The sequence below is a fragment of the Trichechus manatus genome, unplaced genomic scaffold (assembly GCF_000243295.1).
Source record: "Trichechus manatus latirostris isolate Lorelei unplaced genomic scaffold, TriManLat1.0 scaffold00022, whole genome shotgun sequence".
NCBI lineage: Eukaryota > Metazoa > Chordata > Mammalia > Sirenia > Trichechidae > Trichechus > Trichechus manatus.
The window spans coordinates 14,139,830-14,150,089 of NW_004443958.1; the positions used below are offsets into that span (position 1 = coordinate 14,139,830).

The 10,260-nt window shown below is 42.7% G+C and overlaps 1 pseudogene; it reads left to right on the top strand.

The window, feature by feature from the left end:
• Positions 1-7,878: 7,878 nt before the first annotated feature.
• On the top strand, positions 7,879-9,310 carry LOC111819944 (NADH dehydrogenase [ubiquinone] 1 alpha subcomplex subunit 12-like; annotated as a pseudogene).
• The last annotated feature ends 950 nt before the right edge of the window (positions 9,311-10,260 follow it).

Here is a 10,260-nt window from a genome sequence, read left to right on the forward strand (position 1 = left end):
CTTAATCCAGTCTGGGAACTCACCTAATCTGAGCTATCAGGGACAATGAGGACCAAAAGGTAAGGAGCTAGAGGGAAGTGGGAGGGCTAGGGTGTTCCAGGCAGCCCTGGAAAGCCCTTGGTCAGGAAGGAATTCGAGTTTTTGAGGAACAAAAAGGAGGCTGCTGTGGTCAGAGCTAAGAGAACATAGCTGCGCTCCTTTCCTGTGTCTGCTGTAACAAATTACCACACATTTGGATGGCTTAAAACAACAGAAATTTATTCTCTCACAGTTCTGTAGGCAAGCAGTCCGAATTCAAGATGTTGGCAGGGCGTTGCTCTCTGAAAGGCTGCAGGGGAAGACCTTTCCTTGTCTCTTCCAGCTTTTGGTGGCCCCAGACGTTCCTTGGCTTGTGGCAGCATTACTCCAATCTCTGCCTCGGTCTTCACTGGCCATCTTCCCTCTGTGTCTCTTCTCTTTTTATGAGGATGCCAGTCATATTGGATTGGGGCCCACCGTACTCCTGTATGACCCCATGTTAACTAATTTCATCTGCAAAGACCCTGTTTCCAAATAAGGTCACACTCACAGTACCGGGATTAGGACGTGAACATGTCTTTTTGAGGGGCACAAATGAACCCATAATGGTGAGGCTAAAAAAGCAAAGAGAAGCCATATCACACAAAGCCTTGTAAACCATGATACAGCCTCTAGATATATTGGCTGTTTTAGCCCTTTATTGTCCAGGAAACATAATTAAAAATAAACAAGCAAAAAAAAAAACCCCAAGGTGGTGTTTCTGCCACTTCCACACAGCTAGCTCCGTGAGTCTGAAGCACTCGAACCACTCTCCACTCCAACATGGCCGCTGCCTTTCTGGGTTTCACCCGGTCAGCCTGGCAAAGCTCCCCTGATTATTCCTGACACACAGCTGCACTCTGGCCTTTGGCAGGAGGCACACTTTGCACCAATTGGGGCATTCTCTGAGGGCTGGCAAGCCTGGATCTGGCCTGCTCGCCTCTGGCTTTGCAGCCATCCCGTGCTGGAGAATCTGTGAGCCTCAGAGATAGCGCCAAGCCTGACCGGAGTGGGCATGAGCCCGGCGAACACAGACCCACAAAGGCCGGGTCCTGCTGTGCCAGGTCTCATGCTCTGAGGCAGAGGCCTCCCTGACTGCGCACAAAAGGAGCCTTTCTTCTTGTTTCTGTTTTCAGAGAGTTCAGCCTGAATAGAAGCTACACTTACAGGAAATATTTGATGGTTTAAAATAGGGGCTTTGGAGTTAGTTAGAAAAAACAGTTGTTGTCATGTTGATTTGGACTCATGGCGACCCCATCTGTTTCAGATAGAACTGTTCTGCATAGGGTTTTCAATGGCCGTGACCTTTCAGAAGTAGATGTCCAGGACTTTCTTCCGAGGTGCCTCTTGGGTGGGTTCGAACTGCCAACCTTTCCGTTAGTAGCTGAGCGCTTAACTTTTTGAGCCAGCCAGGGACTCCTGGAGTTAATTAGAAGAGGATTTGAATTTCTACTCTCAAATGTACAAGATGTGCAACTGTTAGGCACGTTACTGAATCTCTCTGAGCCTTAGTTTGTGTGTCTATAAAATAGGGATACCAATATTCATCTGGTAGAATCGTGATAATTATATGACATGAGGCAGCAAAATGCTTAGCACAGAGCTTGGCGCCAAAACTAGTGGCTATTAATTAGAAATGATTTCACTGGGCTTTTGCTAGATTGTTTCCATATACCGTCCGTCCTGCGGATCCACAGGTTCCGCATCCACAGGTTCCGCATCCGCAGCTTCAACGAACTGCAGATGGAAATACTTGGAGGAAAAAAAAAAAAAAAACAGTTCCAAAAAGCAAAACTTGAATTTGCCTTCGGGGTGCCGAACACTATGCTGAATTCCTGTTAATAAAATGGTGTGTAGGCACACCCTGCTGTAACCTCCTGCCATTTCACAGAGCTTCAGTCTCCCTCCAGCACTCTTTGAATATCCTTCCCCTCACGTCTCGTTTGTTCGCTACTTGTGTTGTGTGTACCCTTTGTTTCTTTGGAAAAAAAAAAAAGGCTCCGAAAAAGCAATTAAGTGGTCAAAGTAATCCCTCAAAGGCTAAGTGTGAGGGGGTTGGGGAGAGCAGATGAAGGAGTTTCAGGTTAGTAAGGAATGGCTGGCTCTGTAAACCGCTACACCCTCCAGAACTTCAACATCACCGGAGAATTAGCATCGGCTGATGCCCAGGCAGCATCAGCGTTCCCAGAAGAGCTCCAGAAACTCACAGAAGAGAAAGGCTACCTTCCGGAGCAAGTCTTCAATTGTGATGAAACGATTTCCACAGTACTTACATTGTATTAGGTATTATAAGTAATCTAGAGATGATTTAAAGTACATGGGAGGATGCATGTAGGTTATATGCAAATACTATGGCATTTTACATAAGGGACTTGAGCATGTGAGGATTTTGGTGTCTGAGAGGGTCCTGCAAGCAATCCCCCAGGAATACTGAGAGACTACTGTACAGCTCTACCTCTTCCTCTAGAAGGACAAGTATTACAAAGAATATTCAGCGTGACTGAGCTGGCAGTGGAGGAGCATCACATGCTTGCCCGGGATTACATCAGAGACATGGTCTGCTCTGTGCTTCCCAGCATGCCTCACCACGCCTTTAAACAAGTGCTCAGTCTGGCACAAAGTCCAAGAAAAGGTTCCGGTCGCTTGAGGTTTTAGAAGAAAGCAACTGCAAAGAAACAAGCAATTAATATTAATGTTCCAGGAGAAGGATAAGAGAGAAAGGACACTGGCGCCCAGAAGGAATGACTCCATATGGCTTTGTTGTGTTCATTTCCCCAGGATGGAAAGCGGCCTGGAGAATACAGAATAGCAAGGAGGAGGAAAGTGAGGAGGTGGAGGTGGCCTGGCAGCATCTGAGAAATTACATGAGCTGTGCAGAGTAAATTCTGTCTAGACAAAAAGTCAGCCAGCCACGCTGCCATCTTCAACCACCAGAGGACAAGCGAGAAAGGGAGAGGGAAGCCCCCCTGGTGCCCTGCTTGTTCCCATTAGTGGGTGTAGGACATTTTCTGTTAGAGGCTATTGTATTGTTGGGCTAAACGTAGGGGCCGCTGGCATTATTAAGACCCCTCCCAAGTGTCTCCTTTTTGCAGACTTCTTTAGGCAAAATTCTTTCGTCCCTCTGTTGAAGTCCTGCTGTACTTCCTACTTTCTCACATGGATACATTGTCTGATGCTTAAGAGCCCAAAATGCTTTGCAGTTTGACCTAGATTAAAATCCTGTCTGCACCTCCATCTGGCTGGGTCACTTTGGGCAAATTACTGCACCCCTTGGAGCCTGTTTCTTCTTTAACAAGTAATTTAAAGCAGCAGTAAGTTGAGGAAGTAGTTTGTGAGGGATTGAAAACATACAGGCTCTAACCACAGAGTGGCAAATGGCAGGCACTGTGAAGGTTAGAGCCCATTCTCTTTCTCTTCCCTGAACCAGAGACAGCAGAGACAGAGGGGTGATGGACTTGCAGCCAATAGGAAAATCTTGAGATAACAGGTTACTAGCAGTCCGGATGTTACAAACCCTGTTGGAGGAAGCAACTTTCCTGCAGGTAAAGCTTCTGTGCATTAAGTGAACTTTGAGCCTTTTTCACACACCAAAACTCAGAATATTCCCCCTAAAAGTAAAAAAAGAAAAAAAAAAAGAACTCTAACACATGAGGAAATATTTCAGCTTGGAGCAACATGAGAGGCACAGCATTAAATAAAAAGAACATAGAGATATAGAAATGGCAAAAAGAAGAGGAAGTGGATGAGAGCTGAGATCTTATCTGGCTAAGAGTTTTCATCATTTCCTTATGGAATGATGGAAATTGGGCATGTATGTATAGGAGAAATCTGCCAAATAATATATATTAAAAATCTTTAGTCAGTTGTCAACTAAAGTCTATTTGCCATATTATAGAGTGGTTTCTGTCTTTTTCAATTATTTTTTAAATTATCTTTGTAGAGTCTCACATTAAAGAACACTTTTAGGTATTAAACTCAACATGAATGGACTCTACCTGGATATTGTAGATGACGTTCTGTTGCCCAGAAAGGGCAAGACTTCATTAGACAAGTCCCCTTAAGAATGCTTCATGAGAGATAACATTTCCTCAAGTAGTCTGGAAATGGGGAAGGCCCTTCTAAACCAGACATAAAAGTCAAAAGGCATAAGAGAAGAGTCTGATAAATTTGGCTATGGAAAAATGAAACATTGCTGCCCAGAAAAAAAGCGTAAAGAATGACAAACGGAAGACTGAAAGAAGAAGGACTGTAAAGCCTTGTTACAAGGCAGTCAGAGACCAATTGGTCAAGAGAAGAATGGAGGTAAAAACATGAGCAGGCTGTTCAACGATGAACAGGAAGAAAAGAAAGAAAACTGGCATAGGAGCATATACAAAATGTTCACTATCACTCATAATTACATAGATGCAAATTACAACACCAACGAGAAAAGTTTTCTTCCCCCCAGATTGATTTGGCAAATATCCGAGATTGATAATTATCATATTGGCAAAGTGTGATCAAATTAAGTGTTCTCATTAAGGGCAATTTTGCAGTAACTATCAAACCTTAAAAATACTTGGTCAGGGAGCAATATTTTAAATAATTTATCTCACTGACATACATGCGCATATGAGCAAAGATGTATGAGCATTGATACTTTTTGCAGTGTGTAATACCGAAGATTAGCAATAACCTCAGTTAGGAAGACACTGTTGCATAAACTCTTTTGCATCTCTAAAATGGGATAGTATACAACTATGGCAAAGAATGACTTGAATATATATGTACCAATATGGAAGGGTGACCAAGATATATATTAAAGAGAAGAGGGCAAGTACAGAGTAGTGTATGTAATATGCTCACATGTAGAACATTTCTCTATATCAGTACAGTAAGTTTGTAACAAGGTTTGTCTCTGGGAAAAGAAATTCTGGGGTAGAAGGAACATGACTTTTATTATATACTCTTTGTGCTTTTTGAGGGGCCTTGGTGGCGCAGTGGTTAAGAACTCAGCTGCTAACCAAAAGATCAGCAGATTGAATCCACCAGCCACTCCTTGGAAACCCTCTGAGCAGTTCTACTCTGTCCTGTAGGGTCGATACGAGTTGGAATTGACTCGATGACAATGGGTTTGTTTCTTTTGGGTTTTTGTGCTTTTTGGAGTTTTCTTTTAACCAGCACATGAATTACTGCTGTAATAAAAGTAGTAAGAGAAATAAATTGTCGATATTGGATGGATTATTTTTTCTAGGTGACCTACATGCCACACAAGGATTTTTTGCTAGAAACATCAAGATTGGATTGTGTACATGTGTGGGTGTGAGGGCATGTTCATGTTGAAATATAAGGTCAGGGATATGGATATTATTTTTTCAAGAGGAAATTTCCTCTGAAATTGAAATAAATATAAATTCGGTAACTACATGCTATCAAACATTTTTTAATTATTTGAAACAACTATTTCCAGCATGTAGCACGGTAATTTACATATAGTATATACTCAAATATTGAGTATATGAAAAACCAAGTCCCTGAGTGGCATAAATGGTTAAGTGTTTGACAGCTAAGTGGTTTGAGCCCACACCGAGGCACCCGGAAGACAGGCCTAGCGACCTGCTTCTGTAAGGTAACAGCTTTGAAAACCCTATGGAGCAGTTCTGTTCTGCACACATAGGGTCACCACGAGCTGGAGTGAACTCAATGTCAGCTAACAACAACAACATATGAAAAACTAATTTGGATGACATGTTAAAGGAAGGTGTTTCTCTAATGCTATTTGGAACCCTGGTGGTGCAGTGGTTAAGAGCTCAGGTGCTAACCAAAAGGCCTACAGTTTGAATCCACCAGCTGCTCCTTGGAAACCCTATGGGGCAGTCCTACACTATCCTATCAGGTTGCTATGAGTTGGAATCGACTGGACTTGGCTTTTTTTGGTTTACTTGACATTTACTTCCTTAAAATTTATTTCTAGGAACTAGATTTAAAGATTTTGATGCAAAGTTTTTTTATATTAGACTATTGTGACTTGAGGTTCAATAAACATGTAGTCATCTTTCTTTACATAAGCCATTTAGAGTAAGTTATAGACCCTGCTTTCAGGGAGATTAGAGACTTGTGGGAGGAGAGACTCAAAAAGAAATGTCTATGGTAATATGACTAGAACTGAAATAGAGGTGACTATAGAATCCTATGGGCAATCACACAAGGAAGTAATTAATTCTGTCCAGGGATTTACAGGAAGATATAGAAGAGTATCATTTTTTTGGATGAAATTTAAAAATGAGTAGAGGTTTCTAGAAAGACTGCATGAAACTTTCCTGCTAATGCTATAAGTGGGTAGACTAAGTAGAAAACTGATGTAATAGTCTAGGTGAGAAATGTCAGGGGCCTAGAACATTCTGCAGAGGGAGGACTAGCTGGGTGATACCACTCACATGTAAATATCACAGAATATACAAGTTGAAAAGGACCTTTAAAACAATTTCATCCAACGACCTCATTTTATAGGTGGGAAAACCTAGACCTAAAGTAAGGATCAGATCTGTTACATAGTACCTGGGTTAAGACAACACATTTCTGCCTTGGGGAACATGGGGCATCTTTACACAAGAAAGAAGTGTTGGGTGCCTTTGTATATTTTCTTTTGTTTTTTCTTGGGATCTAATGTTCATTGTGAAAATTTTAGAAGATTCACATAAACAAAAAGAAAAACTTTTATGAGGGCATCTGTGTTCTGTGCTTTCTCGGATACTCTTTCTCTCTTTATCTCCCTGTCTTTTTTTTCCTTCTGCATAAAGTACTTCAATTTGCTTTTCAGACTCATCTTTCCAGCACTGGATCTAGTCTTTCGGGGGACTTTGATCCAAGTGTCCAGCTCTCTGGACCAAGAGAGGCCAGTCGAAAGTTTCCTCCTTGAATTGGACTCTTGGGTTGAGTGACATATTATCACCGACTAGGAATGGAGTTGACTCCAATAGTGGAATCTGAGGAGGCTGCCCTTGGTTTCTGCTTTCGTTTGCCCACAATGCCCTGATGCCTGTCCTTGCTGAGACCAACATTTTTACCTTCTCTTTCTGATTCTATGAATATCCTCCATCTTTCCAACAAATGTCTTTATTCCTTAAGTCAGCTGAGTCAGTTTCTATTGGCTTCCTAATTAATATGCTAATAGTAATCCCAAGATCCAGCGGTACACCCAACTAACACCTTCATGTCTTTCCATACCCTTCTTTAACCTCTTTTATTGGGAGTGTTACACATTTCAAAAAGTGCACATTCTGCTAGGATTTTGGCATAAAGTTGCCCAATGGAATCTGCCCTGGAAAGAAACAAGCTCCCTCCTTTCTCTGAATCTGCAGCTTTGGCAGAGGTCTGAAGAGATGGCAGACAAAACTCAGTGTGTGGAACAGTGGTAGAATGACTTTCCCTGGGCAGTCCCCTTGTTGGAATGGTCGGTTTGCAATGGTCTGCCTCAGTCAGCTTGACTTGGGAGAGGGATCACCTTTCAGTACCCACAAAGGCTGAGAAGCAATACACTAGCCCTACCAAGCTCCTTATGGAGGCACTCTAGCTATGTGACCTCGGGCAAATTAACCCCGTGGAGGCGTAGTTACTTCATCTTCTTGAAGATGAACCTAGGCCAAACTCACAGTGAGCTGGGAGGGTTACTGTGAGATAATCCATGGCAAATTCCTGGCACATTGTCTTACCTGGCCAGTGTGCACGAATGTTTGTGGTGACCACCTCCACGGAACCTGTTGCACCAGCTCCGGGCTCTGCAGTGCCGCTTCTGGCGGGTGGGTTTGGGTGGTGCACCACGAGGCTAGACCTGCGGGCAGGATGGAGTTTCTGCAAGGCCTGAAGCGCCAGTGGCAGCAGGTCAGTGGCCACAGCAGCCTTCTCAACTATTTACTACAGTTTTTAAGGCAAATGACAGTGAGGGTTGGTACTCCTGAAGTGAATGGCCAGAACACAGCCTGGGATGTGGATGGAAATATGGTGTCCCATGAATGACGGTCATTGGCTTCACTGCATCACCTATGATCCTCCAGCAACAAAACCACTGTCTTAGTTTGCTAGTTCTGCTGTAAGGAAATACAACTAGTGGGTGGTTTTGTTAGGGGACCCAAGAGGTGGAGTACGCCTAATTAATTAGTACTCCATCAGTTATCAGGCCACTCCCAGTCACCTCCCCACCATTCACTCACTTCCTCTAAGTTGTTTTGCAAACTCTCTGGAGAGCCCTGGACAGATCCAGATCTAACTGGCTCAGAGTGGTCAGACATGCGTAGAAAGACAAAGATGACCAACAGATGACCGAGCCACCACGCATGCTCAATAACACAAGTGAACACGTGCCAAGGAACGAAAAGACTCATGTCAAAGCCACCGGACATATGTCATCTGCTATAGCCGAGCCCATTTCAAAAGTAAAGAGTCCGTGGGCGGCTTCTGTGCCAAGTCTTAGACCCGCCCTGTAATGAATAATAAATAGAAACTATGAATATGTAGAGCTTCCTGATCCTGCCCACCTGCCTTCCTCCACCCGTATATGAATATGTATAATTCCCTAAACCTATAAAATGTAAAATGCTTCCTCAAATTGAGGAACTCAATCTGAGGTAGATATTTCAGACTTCCCCCTTGCTAGTCTGTGAAATAAACTCTTCCTCACAAAACCAACGTCTGAGAGTTTGGCTCCTTGCATGCTGGGCGCAGACCCATTGGTGCAGTTTCAGTTTTAAAGAACAGAAATTTATTTTCTCATGGTGCAGGAGGCTAGAGGTCCGAATTCAGGGCTCTTTCTCTAGGGGAAGGCTTTCTCTCTGTTGGCTGTAGGGGATGATCTTTGTCTCAGCTTCTGTAGCCCCAGTGTTCCTTGGTTCCTTGGTGAGCTTCACGTGGCACCTCCCCTCCCTCACTTTCTGTGTGCTTCTGTGTCTACTCTTTCTGTAACTCAGTTCTTTCTGTAACTCAGAAGTTATTAAGTTTAGGATATACCCTACGCTGATATGGCCTCATTGACGAAACAGAGAAAACGCTATTTCCAAGTAGGATTCTATCCACAGGTATAAGGGGCAAGACTCCACACATACTTTGGGGCACACAATACAATCCATAACAAACACCTACTGCTCGTCAGTTCATTTGGAGAAGCCATAAATTCACTCCAGAACAATATGTACCTTATTCCGCTACTAGAAAGAAGATTCAGGAGTGGATCCTACCTTCAACACCTTACAAGACAATGAAAAACAGTTTAAACATGTAAAAAGCCATCCTTTCATGTAATTGCCTTTTGCTGCTTGCTATTAACTCCATTGATTTAAAAAAATTTTTTTTTTTTACTAAACCATAACAACAACAAAATTGTTGACTGTTAATCTCTTAGAAGGTGAGGGAATTGGACCATCTTGGTGGATGAGTTTGGAACATGAGGGTATGTTATGTTTTTTAAGGCTGAAGGCAGGCAGACATACAGACATAGAGTGTATAGAACAGCAGCTTTATGACTGGTGGTAGCCTTCAGATGGATCTCCATTGCTCTTAAGTAGTCTGTTTCTTGTATTGGGTGACAGAGTTCCTGTAGGTTCCCTAGTGACATATGGGGCTTGAGGTGGGAAGACAAGGAAGTTTCAGGCTTATGTAGGGGAAATAAGCATAGGAATACTCAAGGCTTTATGCTTGTTTGGGGAGAAGAGAGAGAATGGCACAGTAGTAGAAATCTGTAAGGCATGATTTTAAGGCCAGAAAGACTAGGGTAAGATGTTCTTTTAGAAAAATATTAGATGATAATCAAGAAAATTTAGCTTGGGGTCTTGACTGGAAGCCAATTTAAGCTAGGCACTTAAAATTGATCCTGTAGGTAGTGGGGAGGATTGAAGGTTCTTAAACAGGATTGGGACATGTCTCAATCATGGGAGGTAAAATCGAATTAGCTAGTTAGGAAACAGGATAGTTATTATCTACAACTAAAGCATTGTTATGTTCAACTCAAGAACAATCCCCTGGCACAGAGCCTCATGTACTCAACATATGCCTGCTGAATTTTTATTTTGAATATAAAATTGCTATATCCCAGATGTCATCTGGCCTCTCAGCATTTTAATATAAAATGACTTTGCATTTTATTTAAACCCAAAGTAAGTGACTCTCAGTCTTTCTCTTGCATAAGCACAGTCCAAAGCGTGAGATGAGGTTAGACATCACGACATCCCTCCA